The sequence below is a fragment of the Toxorhynchites rutilus genome, chromosome 1, assembly GCF_029784135.1.
Source record: "Toxorhynchites rutilus septentrionalis strain SRP chromosome 1, ASM2978413v1, whole genome shotgun sequence".
Classification (NCBI taxonomy): domain Eukaryota; kingdom Metazoa; phylum Arthropoda; class Insecta; order Diptera; family Culicidae; genus Toxorhynchites; species Toxorhynchites rutilus.
Genome location: NC_073744.1, coordinates 198,000,228 through 198,016,508, shown reverse-complemented (window position 1 = coordinate 198,016,508; position 16,281 = coordinate 198,000,228). Strand labels below are relative to the sequence as shown.

At 42.0% G+C, this 16,281-nt stretch overlaps 1 protein-coding gene across 7 annotated transcripts in view; it reads right to left on the bottom strand.

The window, feature by feature from the left end:
• Nucleotides 1-16,281, bottom strand: part of LOC129762216 (diacylglycerol lipase-alpha) — a 176,303-nt gene that overhangs the window by 142,704 nt on the left and 17,318 nt on the right. For 3 of the 7 annotated variants that reach the window (XM_055760270.1, XM_055760272.1, XM_055760274.1), the window contains exon 1: nt 13,300-14,590. The exons of 1 other annotated variant lie outside the window; for it this stretch is intronic. The gene's annotated coding sequence lies outside the window, so the exon portion shown is untranslated. Of the gene's footprint in view, nt 1-13,299; nt 14,592-16,281 lie in introns of those variants that run through there. 3 more of the 7 variants (XM_055760277.1, XM_055760275.1, XM_055760273.1) reach the window with 2 other exon arrangements.

Genomic DNA, 16,281 nt, shown 5'->3' with positions numbered 1-16,281 from the left:
TGGACCTTTTTACCACATAAATAATTGAAATAAGCCACGATACAATTGTCATCTGTTAAAAAACGAACAGTTAAATGATTTCATGAGAATTTTGGCTCAAATTGTCATGCAACCGTGAATACTTTCAACATTGTTTTGTTTCTTCCATATAAATTCCATATTGAATGCAAATAATTACGGCACGATATTTTGCTTGCCAATACAGATATACTTCGCCTACTGCTCCACCTCAATATGTACCTCATCGCCATAGTACCATCATACAAGTTGATTCTACTTTGAATCAGACGAACAAATTACATATAAAATATTATTATATTGACTGTGGATTTAAAATTTTTCTCTTGAGTAATTTTACACTCTTAAACGTATTCCTACATCAATAACTCTGGGAATACATCTATATACACATTATCCTTAATAAAGCAATGTTGTTCCTCAAACTTAAGCTCGTTGTAATTTCATAAATTCGTCAGACAATCTGGTTTCATGAAATTTTCTAGTACTTTTTTGGGAAGCCACGAAACAATGGAGGGTAGAGACAAATAAAGTTAAGTACACAGTTTAACTTAATGTAAGATATATACAAGTGCGAACCGGAGAACTATGATGACAGAAAACTTTGGCATGGAAACCAGTTTATTTATTACGAATAATGTAAAGAGTATAAACATCAGGCAAAATCAGGATCATTTCAGAAAAATCAGGATAAATTGAGTGTTTGTCAGGACATCAGGGAGCGTGCTAAAAAGTCTGGGAAATCCTGAAAAATCAGGAAGGTTGGCATCTCTGCTCAGAAGTGTTATTCTAATATCAGCTTTGTACCGAGAGATAGTTCTAATGCTAATAGTTCTAAATAATAAAATCCAAAAGAATGTAATACAAATATTAGATAACAAAATAAAACCATACTGATTCGGTCGTTACGATAAGCTATTTAATCGCTACTTTCTAACGGAATTTATATCTTCCACTGCGCCACGTGTCAATCGTAAACCAAATACATGCGCATACACATAAAAATACCCCTCGAGATCCATTGGAATCCCAGCAAAAGCAGGAATCCCAGCGAGTCAGTCTGCCAGCCAACCAACCTGTCAGTCCATTGTTCGGTTATTGAACCCTACGAAACGTCGCGAAGCGACGAGGGGACCGGAGGATGCACAAATGCTTCCACACTCGTATAGAAAAAAAAAGTACGCCGGCATCTCGCATTCAACCGGGCGCATATCTCCAGATTCCCGACATCGCAGCAGGCGTGTCGATCGTTTCGAAAACGCGCAATATTACATCGAGCCTTCGTCCAGCGTCTTCTTATCTCGTGTTTTGTAATGTTTCCCCTCTTTTCCTCCGGTTCCCAGTTTCTAGTTCTGCGGGGAAATTCTCTCGACAGCAGCATCTCAAGTAGCGTCGGAAAATGGAAGCGATAACAACAGACGCACGCACGCGAACGCACACACAAGACAGGAATTATTTTTCCGGAGCGAAGGAGGAAAGCAGGAGATAAACAACTGACGGCGAGGGTGAATTGATGGCGATACTTGGTGGATTGATCAAACCGAGGGGCGCGGGAATGAGCTACTGAGCGGTGTAATCTACCGGTAGGAAGGGAGTCAGCGAGGCTGCTAGAATGGTTCAAATCTTTTGCATCCCATTCGAAGGGTTTATTTGTCTATGTTAATAGATTTGAATACGCACACACAAATAATGCTCCCCATTGTTGCTCACCTCGAGCTGTTTGTTGTGCACTTTGCATATAAAGTGGGTGGCAATGAGACGTGAGATCATTGCAGTAACGTTGAAAGGATACGAGGGGAAATTTCCCTAGTATAACATTTTTTGGGATGCAATATTTACAAACGCGACCTAACGTGCGGTATCTTGTTTCGTCGGTTAGACACATAGCGATGCAGAATGTGTTTTTAGAATCACGATAAATATTACAATTTTTTTTTTTCATTTTTGGTCGCGTACCAATGTCCTGGAAAAAAGGTAATGAAGATGGCTGAATTTCGAGCGACATAGCATGCGCTGCCATAACTATTTCGCAAATAGTGACGTCAGTCGTTGTGTTTATCTTGGATTGCCCACCGCATCCATGTGAAAATGCTATTTTCAGGAAGTTATTTATCAATTATAAACGTACATTTTTGTAAAGTTCCCGCTGAATATGAGGCTAATGTGATAGTGCGCAGTGAATATTTGTGGAATCACGTCGAAAAAGTCGGATAAAAGTGATATTTCCACGTGCCATTTTCACTCTCCCACATTCATAGAAACAAACGAAGTTTCATTATTTTACCGTTATGAAGTTGATGTTTCGAAGGCTCTCTGTGTCGGTTTGTGTGTTGTGAGAGAATAAACGCCAATTAATCAAAATTTTACCGAAAATGTTACTGCTATCGAGAACTAAGCATACGACTGCTCTCTGGACCTTTTTATCACATAAATAAACGAAATAAGCCACGATACAATTGTCGTTTGTTAAAAAACAAACAGTTGAATGATTTCATGAGAATTTTGGCTCAAATTGTCATGCAACCGTGAATACTTTCAACATTGTTTTGTTTCTTCCATATAAATTCCATATTGAATGCAAATAATTACGACACGATATTTTGCTTGCCAATACAGATACACTCAGCCTACTGGTCCACCTTTATATGTACCTCATTGGTCACGTACAAATACGATTTTCACACTGAGCAATTCCACGCCAAATCAACCAGCCGTTAAGCCGACCCCTTCCGATTTTGTTGAAATTTTGTACATATGGCGGCAGTCATCCAAAATCACAGTTTTCATTATCATATGAAATATGGCGTGTGTATAAAAATTGATTTTACTTTCCAAAAATCATAACTAGGAATCAAGATGTCTGATTAAAATAAAACCGCGGATAATACGGACAGTGGGGGTAAAATGGACAGGTGTTTGATTTGTATAGTTACATTTTGAATTTCAGATTTTTGTTAATGAGAACACCTGCTACATGTTAATCTATGATATTCAAGCCACCCTATGGCAATGACTACTGATCAAAAGTCGAAAAGGGTAACAAAAACCGAAAATCATACATGATTCCGCGTGTGGATGTAATTTTAGCTGCTTCGACATTAAGCATTTTGAGTGGTTTAATATCAAAATTCAATTCGATAATGGTTATATTTCGGTTTGTGAGTTAACAGAGAAGCGATATTAGGTATGTACGGAAAAGTAAATTCATTTTTGATTGGAAAATTATAAATTATTGAAATAATTGTACTTGTGGGGTAAAACGGACAGTTGTCAGTGGGAATGAGATGGACTGTGAAAAGTCTGTTTAATCTATTCCTAAGGAATGCCCTGCGTCTATAAATGGAAATTAAATCGCCAAATGTGTACTGTTTAGAAGCTGACTGAAACCAAAAGCAAAATAGTTTAGGGCCTGTCCGTTTGTACTGCTGAAAACACGATATCACTTCTAGGTGGATCAATTCTATTTTTTGACGTAGAACTACGTTTTTCAGGAAGGGTGCCAAATCAGGAAACAGGTCACGTTTCTATGAAATAAAGTTAACGTTAATAACTATTTTCACTGTGAACGAATTCTCATGATTTGCATACCAATCGAATAGGAAATTTTCTAAGATTTGTTTGATATGCTATACATTGCAACTAGATGATCTCTAAACAATTTAAATTCATGAAAACTGGAAGAACTACCTTTTTTCCCACACATTTGTTCTGCCGATTTGTTCTGCCCGTATTTCGAATGCTTACAACTCGAACATTTCTTAATAGAACGGAAAGATGTTTGCATCAATTGATAGAAAATATTTCTACGCGTCTATCACAATTAATAAAATGTTATTTTTCATGAGATGAACAATTCAATAACTGTAACATGTCGAGCGTTAACTAAACACCCTAACTGCCAAGTTTTGATTGGCCCGATTTACGGTTTCCCCAACACAGACTTCAAAATCGATGTACCTGTGGAAATCCGCTCTGCAAATATACATGCAAGTCGGGGGTATTGACGTAGGACTACGTCTAACCGGAAGATATAGGGGGTGAAATGGAAATCTAGGCACTGAACACGTAGGAAAAAATGCAAGATTTGGAACGCTTATAACTCGAGCATTTCTCAATAGATCGCAAAGGTTTTTGCATCAATTGATAGGAAATAAATCTACGCATCTATCATAACGAATAACTGTCAAAATGCACTATGTGCCCATTTTTGATTGGTCCATTTTGTGCTCCTCAAATCGTACCGACAAAAACGGGCAACCAGAGCAGCAGCAAAATAGAATGAAGCACGATTGGAAAGGAAAAAGAAAAAAATGAACGAAACATTGGTCGCAGTCTCACACATGCGTAATTCTCGAGCCAGCCAGTCAGCTTAAAAATCCCCGCTCCGCTGCCGTACCGATCATTCTCATTCAAACCGTACACCACATCGGTTCGCATCACAACACATCAACAAACCAACCCAAGCAACCATGCCTGGACATGGCAAAGGAGGAAAAGTGAAGGGAAAGGCAAAATCCCGCTCGAACCGTGTTGGTCTGGAGTTCCCCGCAAGGGTAGCTAGACCGAGCGCGTTAGTACCAGTGCACCAGTCCACCTAGCCGGCGTTATATAGAAAACCCGCATTCGTCATCAAGACAAACGCAATCGCAAAACAACGAAATATACACCGGTCCATTCAATTTTGGAGGAATTTTCTAGGTTACTTTGTCATGTTTCCTAACAATAATTTTCCGCCATCGCGATTGGAGTTCGATGAAACGCAACAAATAAATGAATATATCGCAGGACCGATTATTTTAGAGGAATTTGGTAACCGACCTTATCAGATTTCCTAAGAATAATTTTTCGCCATCGTGATTGGAGTTTGATAAAGAGCACACATGATAAATAACGAAATATATCGCCAGTCTGATCATTCATCATTCGGCATCGGACTGTTGAGCAATCCAGTTCATTTTATTTTCGCTGCGCCTCGATCCAAGATTGGACCCCACCAGTGGTAATCCATCTTGGATATCGTTGTGTAGTTTTTTTCACGTTTTTCGCGCGTCATTTCAGTATTAGACTCTCGTGCAGTACGGACGCACTTTGGAGAGCGGTGAATCAGATAACGTTCGAAGTGAAAGTAGTGTTAGCATCCAACGAGTGAGCACGGATTTTTCGAAAAGTGAAGTACGCGATTGACAGCATGGGTGGGAAGAGAAAGAAGAAAAGTCTCAACCCCAACGATTCATCAAACAGCCCCGACCAGAAGAAAGGCAAACGAAACAGCAATGTATCTGTTCGTCCATCGGCCTCTCTCACAGACAGTGTTGTACAGTCTGATCGTGTCAGCAACCGTTTTGCCATCCTGGCTAACGCTGAAGACGACCAAGAATCGGCTCGAACAATTACAACATCGGCAATCAACTACGCAGATCCCGGCGAAGGAATATCAGGAATCCTTCCTCCAGCAAAGCAGAAGATGAAATTACCCCCGCTGGTAGTAAAATCGATCCCCTTGGACAATATTAAGAGGACTATGCAAGCGATCGGTGTGGACGCTGTTTACCAAATCACCAGGATGGGTATCAAAATTATCACATCGACTCGAGAGGAATATAATACATCCAAAACGTACCTGACCAAGGCCAACATTCCCTATTTCACGCATGATGTGGCAAGCGAGAAACCCTTCAAGGCGGTGATCCGAGGACTACCCGTAATGGATGAGAAAGACATCTTATCAGAACTCCGGGATAAATTCAAGCTTCAGGCACTAGCGGTCTTCCCAATGAGTCGTCGGAACAAGGAAATCTTGTATTGCAATTGTTTATATTTGATCCACTTTGCAAAAAACACTGCATCGCTTAGAGCCCTTCAAGCAATTCGGTTGATCTGTAACGTGAGGGTTAAATGGGAAGCGTACCGAGGACCAACCCGTAGCGTGACGCAGTGCATGCGTTGCCTTAACTTCGGCCATGGCACCCGTAATTGTCACCTTAGACCGAGGTGTAACATCTGCTCTGAACAGCATCTTACTGACAGTTGTCCATCTAAAGAAGCTAGCGTCTTCAAATGTGCAAACTGCGAGGGTGACCACCTGGCTACGAACAAAAGTTGCACCAAACGGGAAGAATATCACCGGATCAGGATGGAGGTCTCGAGACAGAACCAACCAGGCCAGCGCAAGAAGCCGAAACAAGTAAACATCGATATGAACGACTTTCCCGAACTGCCTCCTCTTCGATCGAGACCAGTGCCTAACCTCGCTCCGTTACCACTACCGAGTCAACAGAAGATACGCAACCCACACCCCCCCTCTGATTTCCTTCCTGGGTTCAGGCCAAATCAGCCATCCGTCGGCATTAGCCAGGGGCCTCCGGAAGAAAACCAGAATTGCTGTTCGTCACATCCTCCAATGGATGCCCTCACGCAAAACATCACCCAGCTGGCGACTATCATTGTTGAGCTAAAAAAGATGATGATGCAGATGATGCAGTTTTTCACAAATCTTAACATTCACTCTCCAACTGCTTAATTGGAATGCCCGCTCTCTGGCGGCGAAGAAGCTGGAAATCAATGAATTTCTACAAACGAACCGAATAAACATCGCGTTTCTAACGGAAACTCACCTCAAGCCTACCATCAACTTTAGCCTATCACATCATACCGTCTATCGACTCGATCGAGTTGGGGCGGCGAAAGGTGGCGTTGCCATCGCTATCCGGAAAGGACTCAAATTTAAAACGCTACCCGACTTCCGTCTGTCGATCATCGAAGCCGTTGGCGTAGAGTTCCAAACTGCTGATGGGCCCATCACTGCCATTGCTGTATATTGTCCAATCCAGTGTAAGAACTCAGATGGTAGCTCTGTCAGATTCAAGAACGACATCCAGCGGTTGACTCGTCGAAGCGGGAAATTCATAATCACCGGTGACATAAACGCCCGTCACACAACGTGGGGAAACATCCGTGGTAACAAAAACGGTGCGGTGCTTGCCGATGACCTACAAGCGGGACACTATGTGGTCCTCCATCCGGACACTCCAACCTTCTATTCACCGGCCGGAGTTGGCTCCACACTCGACATCTGCCTTACCAACATCCCTAATGGCTGTTCCAAGCCAGTTGTGATCACCGATCTGTCATCTGACCACCTGCCGGTAGTCTTCGAGCTAGAACAAAACATCGATCAACGACAGCAACATCATAGGAGAAATTATCATCGTGCGAATTGGCCCCAACTCCAGCGGTACGTTGAGGAACGTATTGACGAAAATGCCCGTTTGGATGCGGAAGAGCACATCGATCGGATGCTGCAAGCACTGTCGGACGACATCGGCGACGCGGTAAATCGGTTCATCCCTTCGACTATGGTGACGAATAAGTTTACACCCCTGGATCCAGAAACTAGAGGAATAGTGTCTCTCAGAAATTGTGTCAGGCGTCAATATCAGAGAACCGGAAATCCAACTAGGAAAGTGCTATACAAACATTTGAACAAAATTATTGCTGCTAGAGTACAAAAACTTAGAAACATACGATTTAACAACGAACTCAGAAGTTTGCCTAAATATTCTAGGCCCTTCTGGCGTATGGCTAAAGTGTTAAAAAATAAACCGAAACCAGTGACTCCTCTTAAAATGAATAATCGAATCTACCTTACATCTACTGAAAAGGCAAATGCCATAGCGCAGCAGTTTAGGGCTGCACACGATCTGGGTCGGAGCATTGTTAGTCCGATGGAGGTATCGGTTGCACAATGCGTTCATCGGCTTGACGGTGTACCGATCGAGCTTGTGGAGGATCAACGAGTCACCGCGTATGAGATAAATCAAGCCATCAAATACTCCCGCAATATGAAAGCCCCCGGATTCGACGGCCACTTCAACATTGTGTTGAAAAACCTCGGACCCAAGTCATACGCTCTGCTGGCAAGCACCTTCAACCGTTGTCTGGAACTCGGGTATTTTCCACCTGCCTGGAAGACGTCCAAGGATGTGCCGATCCTGAAGCCAGGTAAGGATCCTACGAGCCCGTCAAGCTACCGCCCGATCAGCCTACTCAACTTCAGAGGGTAACCAACTTGGTCAAGCGATCGAAGGAACTCTCCAAAACCACCATCATGGCCCTGATGGACATCGAGAAGGCATTCGATAATGTCTGGCATGACGGACTGATATTTAAGCTTCAGAGTTTCAACTTCCCAGTCTACCTGGTGAAAACCATCCAGAAATATCTTCATGGTAGAACATCCAAAGTATACATTGCTGGTGCCCTCTCGGAGCCGTACCCGGTCGCAGCTGGTGTCCCACAGGGGAGTATACTGTGTCCGTTACTGTATAACCTGTACACTTCGGACATTCCTCCTCTACCCGGTGGAGGCAAACTGTCGCTGTTTGCCGATGATTCGGCAATTCACTACAACGGACGTATCATCAATGCCCTCGTAGCTAAGCTCCAAATCGGGCTGAACGCTTACGTTGAATATCTCAACACCTGGAAGATTCGGGTAAACGCGGCTAAAACCCAAGCGATTATTTTCCCACACCGTAACACGAAGCGACTTAAGCCTACATCGAGAGTGAAAGTACTGAACAGCGAGATAGAGTGGTCATCCGAGGTTCGCTACCTTGGTGTGATCCTAGATAGCAAACTCATCTTCCGTTCGCACGTAAATGATCGCGTTAACAAAGCCATCACCATGCTTCGTAACCTCTACCCGATCATCGCCAGGCGGGCTAAAACATGTACTGAGAACAAACTGGCAGTATTCAAACAAGTGGTGTCGCCGATGCTAGAGTACAGCTCTCCGGTCTGGAGTGGATGCGCAAGGTCTCACCTGAATAAGCTTCAGGTAGTTCAGAACCGCTTCCTGAAACTAATACTCAATCTTCCGTGGCACACGAGAACCACTGACGTCCACCGGCTAGCTTGCTTCGACTCAATAGGAACTAGAATCGAGCAGTTCGAACAACGGCACATGGCCAGAACCCGACAGTCGGAATGGCAAAAAATCAGGGACCTTTATCCCTAAATGTTGTAAATTTGTGTATATAGTAGTTTAAGTGTGTATATAGTAGGTTAAGTAAGTTTAAATCAAACCAAAATAGTTCAGTAACAACTGACAAAATGGTACAACAACCATCTAGGAAAAATTTGATTTTATATAAATTAATTATATCAGTAACAGCTGGACTAAAGATTGAATCACCATGTGGAATCTCTTATATTGTAAACTAATTGTAAATCAAAAATTAAATAAATAAAATTAAATATATAATGAAAAAAAAAAAAAATATCGCCAGTCTGATTTTGTTTGCAGAAGTTTTATCGCTTGAGTTTCGCAAAGATAACTCTCCGCCGTTGTGATTGGAGATCGACAAAAAATACGCGCGGATTTTCTATGGGAATCAAATTGGAAAACAATCTTTTTTTGGGCAAAGCTTTATTCCTCAACATAGTTTTCTTTCGAAGGCAATACACTTGGTATAGCGAGTTTTCATCATTTCGATTCCCTTTCTGCAGTACGACAAGTCTAAGTCTTTGAAATATACCGCAGCGCCACACTGCAGACTGCCTATTGTACTCAGGAGTGTGGTAATAGATCCACGTTTCATCCATTGTCACAAAACGTCGAAACAAGTCCACTCGATTACGCTCTAACAACATCAAACCAGCTGTTGAGTCATCAACGCGCCGCTGTTTTTGGTCGACGATCAGCAAACGCGGCCCCCATCGCGCGGATAGCTTTTTCATGTCCAAAGTGTCATGCAAAATGTATACCACTCGTTCTTTCGTAAAAAAAATTCGAACTGTATATAATCGAGTCCAAAATTGTATATAATCGAGTCCGACCTTGTTACCGTTTAGAAATTAGTTCTTCAATTAATTAAGTTAGATATAGAATTAAATAAATTAGAGTACAGGAAATTTCAAATAAACTAGGATTTAAGTTAGCTATAAATATAATTACACACACATATACTCACACCAAACACATAAACCTGTTGTCGGGCGAAAACGCCATAAAAGCCGTGGATTGCGCAATAGACATTTGATAAGCGACATCCGAAAAAGGGAACGATGGGAAAAGGACTACTGCACTACTGGGTCTACAATAAAAGCTCTTTATCCAAGGCACAACAAAAGCTATTAAAGTGATCCCGATTATAGAAATTCAAATAAAGCATTTGAAAACTGCAGTTCGACCTAAAAGGACGGAAGGATCAGGTATGGATTTGGATAAAGAGCAAGACCCAGTAGTAACTCTGGACTTTCAATTTTTTCCCATCAGGACCCAATATGTTTGCCCTGAATTCGGATTCCCCGGAGCGAAACGATTTTGAGGAAGATTGCTGCCGTCCACGAAGCTCTGCAGAAACGAGCAACTTGAGTCGCCAACCCTATAGGAACTCTTCGAGCTACGGCAAAGCTCGCGGCGCACAGGTTTCGCTCGACAACATCCGGCCGGCCACATCACACTGACATACACACAAATGTAAGTTGAATAAACGGAAAAAAAAGAATCTATCTGTGTTTTTACTTGTGAACTGAATCCTTGATTTGTGCCCAAAAAGGGAGTGAGCCGATCTTGAGCCTCCGAGTGTCAAGCTCGAGCTAGCCGAGTTAAAAGAGGCAGTTGAAAGCCCACCCTCAATGGTCCCCGTGGCTTAGACCAGGGATCGAGGGCTTTTCTAGGATTAGCCCTTCTGGCTAGTCAGACATAATTAAGAGAGAGTAACAACCTGTACTTGTATCAAGTCGGATTTTCGACGTGGGTGTCCAAAATAAATCTTCTTCACTCGAACAGCTTATGAAAAAGTAAATGGACAAATCGACATGTGATTTCGGATTCCAAAAAAAATTAGAGCAGTTTACATCTGTGAAATTAGTTGCGAATCGAATTATAAGTTGTTCAAATTGTTATTCGATTTTCGGGTTATTAGATAAATAATATTGTGCTGTTATTAAAATAAAACTGATGTAACAAGGAAAACACTGAAATGCGAAGAACAACTTTTTCAAAAAAAAAAAACAACGAATCGCCCACCCTTCAGTTGATGTTGAATGAATCTCCTGAACGTAACAGAACAGAAGCCTCGCTCTACCATTGAAAAAAAAATTATAGGAGGTTGTGTCCATGATACGACCGCATTGTTGACGTAGAACTACGCTGTTATTTTATATAAGTCGCTTGTTTATACCTTCGGATATTATTCTATAATGCTGTTAAATTTTAGAAACAACTGCTTAGTATATCTCTGAAATGATTTTTTCATTGTAGAATCAGTTGACGATAATTGATTGATGATTCATTCTTGCCCTCGCAAAAAAATCGTATGTCGCAATTTATTTCATGTCAATGCATTGAAAATTTACCTCGAAGGCTATTCCGCTGGCCTTTTTGGAAATTGACATAGACTCGGCTACAGTTGATTATATATATATATATATATATATATATATATATATATATATATATATATATATATATATATATATGTTGCACCAGCACCATTATTCCATATCTTAAAACTACATCAATATATCTATGGCACCGCATGTAAACAACAACAATGACAACACTTGCAAGTATCAAATATCATGCTACATGTTATTTAGTATTGCCTCAAAGGAATCGCAACTCTAGATATCTTTCGTACAAACTAAGCGTAAACCAAGCGCCAAACAAGCGTTCACCATAGCATGCATACAGAGCCATACATTGGTGGCTTGAAACTCCTAGCAATATAAACATTTCTCATTATTTTGCACTATTCTCAAAAGAAACGCTTCTGTTAATATTACTGGCCTCGAAAAGAGTTGCATTACTTTCTCATGCTCGAGAGAAGCGCAGCTATCACCCTTAGTGGAGGAAGTTTTGCTACTGGCAAGCAAAACCTAATCACATACAAAATTCCAGAACATTTACTTTCTTGATGACTAAACAAGAGAAATAAACTTTTTTTTGTTAATAACAACCTCGAAAACAGTAGCAATGCTTCATTATGATCAATATTAGCGCAAATGCAATCCTAGTTGATAGCAGTTTTGCGACTGGCACGCGAACCCAAATAACTTATAACATTCCAGTAAGACATTCAAGATGCTTGGTATTCCCAAATAATTTTTTGGTGCACAACCTTAACGTCTGCTTCGCCATAACGTCAGTTTAATGCATTGATGCATTCTCAAAGGCACCAACGAAGCCCTTATGAAGACGGAAAATAAACAATGTTAACTGCTTGGAAAAAGACTTAATTATGCCACACAGCTTGTACTCTGCTGTAACACCCATCGATGCGAATTCGCTGATGAGTTTGCAGAGCGACCGACTTCACCACCAGCGGGGGGAGCTTGATTTTGGTTGCTGCCTGGGCGTTTACATTTTCGACCGACGCGCCGAAATCGCCTACTTCGCTGTTGTTCGGTGCGGTGTCACATTCGCGAAGGCTCGGTTCAGTGCGAGCGCTTTTCACTGCACCAACATCGCGTGCATCATTAGATGACGCTTGCCTCGAAATGTTATTGCCCCTGGCAATGAGTTCTTTTTTTGCAGGGCTAGAGCCTGCCTTCCTCTTCTTATTGTTCATCACACACTACGCGAAGCGTCCAATTTATGACGCGGAAAGAAGAACACACGATACGAATAACGCGAAAAACGAACAGAAAAACCAAACGACGATATCCAAGTTGGATTACCACTGGTGGGGTCCAATCTTAGATCGAAGCGCAGCGAAAGCAAAGTGAACTGGATTACTCGACAGTCCGATGCCGAATGAAAGTTTGCCTCAGCGAGATCCACTGTTTATACTCTAGGCAAATATTCCCCTTCATTTTTCTTCTTCTCTTTGTTCACGGAGACTTTAAATCCTACGATTTCCCCTCCGTTGGTCGTCGATAAGTTGCTCGTTATTGACAGCTCTGTTCGGGAAAGCACTCAAATGGACAGAACAAATGTATGGGAAAATAGAAACACTTAAAGTTTTCATGAATTTTAACCATTTACTAACCAGGGGATTCTATTGTATGGCATATTAAACAAATCTTACGGAATTTCCGATTCGTATAGTATGTAAATCGCCAGAATCCGTTCGCGGCAAAAATAGTTATTAACGTTAACTTTATTTCATAAAACCGTGACCTGTTTTCTGATTTGACACCCTTAATGAAAGACGTAGTTCTACGTCAAAAAACACAGCATCCAAATTTACAGACAAGTGGGTTGATTTGTACGGCACTCAATTTGCGCACTCCATTTGGTTCTCTTCCAAGAATCCAAACAAAAACACCTACCTTCGATGGTTCGCTCTCCGCTGACCTTTCCTCACCGCAAAGCTTATCTCAACGGATGTGTGGAAGTCCTTCGGTGGGGGGGGGGTAGAAGCCGAAAACAAACCCAAACCCAAACGCACACGTTGTTTAGCAAGCACACGCTCCGATGGAGGCACCTGGTTGCTCAGCGCAACCTTTTTCCGAGCCGACGAAGGTAAAACGACGGTAGTGTTGTTTCCTAGCGCTTTTCCGGTGCCGCTGCCAGCGATGGGTCGTCTACTGTTGGACCCTTGAATCGGCACTGATTGATATACATCCCGATTGGAATTGGCTGGCGTGATTGGTACACGCTAATTTGCAAGCCTACCGCCTCAAGATCGCTATCACACTATTGCACTGCACATTTTTCGGCGTTGTGGGTGGCAACAACTGGAAAGCACTCGAAGGGGTAGGGGGTGAAGAAGACTAAAAATCACGCATTGCAGATAAATCACACCCCGCGCCGCTACCTGCCTGCTGGCCCGGCACAGCCTATTTCGGCTTTGATTTTTCGCTGTCGTATACTCTAAGAGGCGCTTCCTTTCCGGTGTGGGCAAAAAACAACGAAACTAGGTCACGGAAGGAAACGGACGGACCGAGAGAATACTGCACGAGAAAAAATCGGTATACACACACTGACGGGACCACAATACACAACACAGATGAGAGAGAGGTACAGAGAATGTGGGGGTGGGTGGCGTTGGAACTCACACCATTGCTTGATTCATTGATATTTCACTCCCACTGGAAGTTGTGTTTTCCGCTAAAAGATTTTTCCGCAACCATCACTACACATTGTCTCGCAGCACTTGTCACTCTGTCGATGTGATGTGTTTTCACTCGTTAATCCCGTCCAATTTCGGGGAATCAATTTCTCCCAACTTTAATCACCTTTTCTCCGCAAAAACAAAATCGCAAAACTCACGAAAAAGGAACACTGTGTGCGCGGTGGTTATGAGGGGGAGACAGGTTAGGCTAGCCACCAGCAGAAAGACTCGACGCCACCCAACAACGGATATGACCCGACCACGAACCGTAACAATGCCTGCTCACTCACACCGCCCCATTGTGTCCGCAATGTCACACCGAAAAGCTGAATGGGAAAAGGGGACCAAATCTTAGCACAGCACAGCACAGCTCAGGATCAACTTTTCATGTATACGCACAAACACACACACGCGAACACACGACGCGGGAAAAGAGCACCGAGCGAGGAACACCGACGCGTTCGATCCTAGTGGAAACTCACGACTGAGCGAACGAGCGAACGAATTTTCCTTTGGCAGCGCACCGGCGACGACGATTTTCCACTTTACACACTTCGGCTTCCGAAGCCGGAAGCCCACCTTTGGTGGTGGTTGTGAGCGTGGCGATGGCGGTGGAGCAGGTGTCTAGGGATGTTCCGAGACGTGCACTGATGCCCGGAATGCTCAAAAATGCACCCTAATATTTAGAATTGATGAGACATAGTTCGACTTCAAATTATCCGCTCTAATTTTGAGAATAAGGGTTGATTCAGTCTGAATCCAATGTCCTGGAAAAAAGGTAATGAAGATGGTAGAGTTTCGAGCGACACAGCATGCGCTGCCATAACTATTTCTCAAATAGTGACGTCAGTCGTTGTGTTTATCTTGGATTGCCCACCGCATCCATGTGAAAATGCTATTTTCAGAAAGTAATTTATCGATTAAAAACGTACATTTTTTTAGAGTTCCCGCTGAATATGAGGCTAATGTGATAGTGCGCAGTGAATATTTGTGAAATCACGTCGAAAAAGACGGATAAAAAAGCTATTTCCATGTGCCATTTTCACTTCCCCACGTTCATAGATATAAACGAAGTTTCATTATTTTAACGTTATGAAGTGTATGTTTCGAAGGCTCTCAGTGTCGGTGTGTATGTTGTGAGAGAATAATCGCCAGTTAATCAAAATTTCACCGAAAATGTTACTGATTTCAAGAACTAAGCATACGATTGTTCTCTGGACCTGTTTACCACATAAACAATCGAAATAAGCCACGATACAATGGTCATCTGTTAGAAAACATACAGTTGAATGATTTCATGAGAATTGTGGCTCAAATTATCATGCAACCGTGAGTACTTTCAACATTGTTTTGTTTCTTCCATATACATTCCATATTGAATGCAAATAATTACGACACGCCTACTGCTCCACCTCTATATGTACCTCATTGGTCTGAATCCGAATTACTGTTCATTTTATAGCAGCGATCGTAGCAGGCGTAGGTTACCACTAAGCCAACCAGTACCAGCTTCCCATCAACGATATCATCAATCCATCCAGCACCTGCTCTTCACCAGAACCAAAACAACAACAGGGGATCACCACATTTCACCGAGGACAGCATTGGCACATTCCATTCCCACGGCCACGGTTGTTCGTATAAATCAGAACCCAAACACCATATGGTCATATGGTAATCAATGTCATAACCCAAACACCATATGGTGATCAATAAATAATTTCTTGCTATAAAAGCTAGAGGGATAAGCTAATTAAGTTAGTTCTAGTTCAGATCGTATAAGTGACAGTAATGTAAAGTGTAGGATTAGAAGCATAATAAAAACAGGAAGTGGGTTATATCTATGGTATAACCGCAAGGGTGACGTAGGACTATCGTTGATTTAGAGATCATTTGTTCGAAGTTGAATCTAAATCCATTCTGAATGAATGAATAAATGAATATTTGGGGGACTTCGAAAACGAGAGCGTTACGTTGGAGGCACAAGGTTTTATGCATCCAATATAGGATACGAAAAACCTTGTTCTGAAGAATAATCTTCAGAAGCTAACCTGCTAACTGTACTTGATTGACAAATCACAAACCCAAATGTAATATATGGATATTTTATGGATAGAAAACATTAAAATAAACTCTTTCGCTTGAATGTAATTTTCAATTCCAAGGGGAACTGGCAGATTATTTTCCAGCAACGATT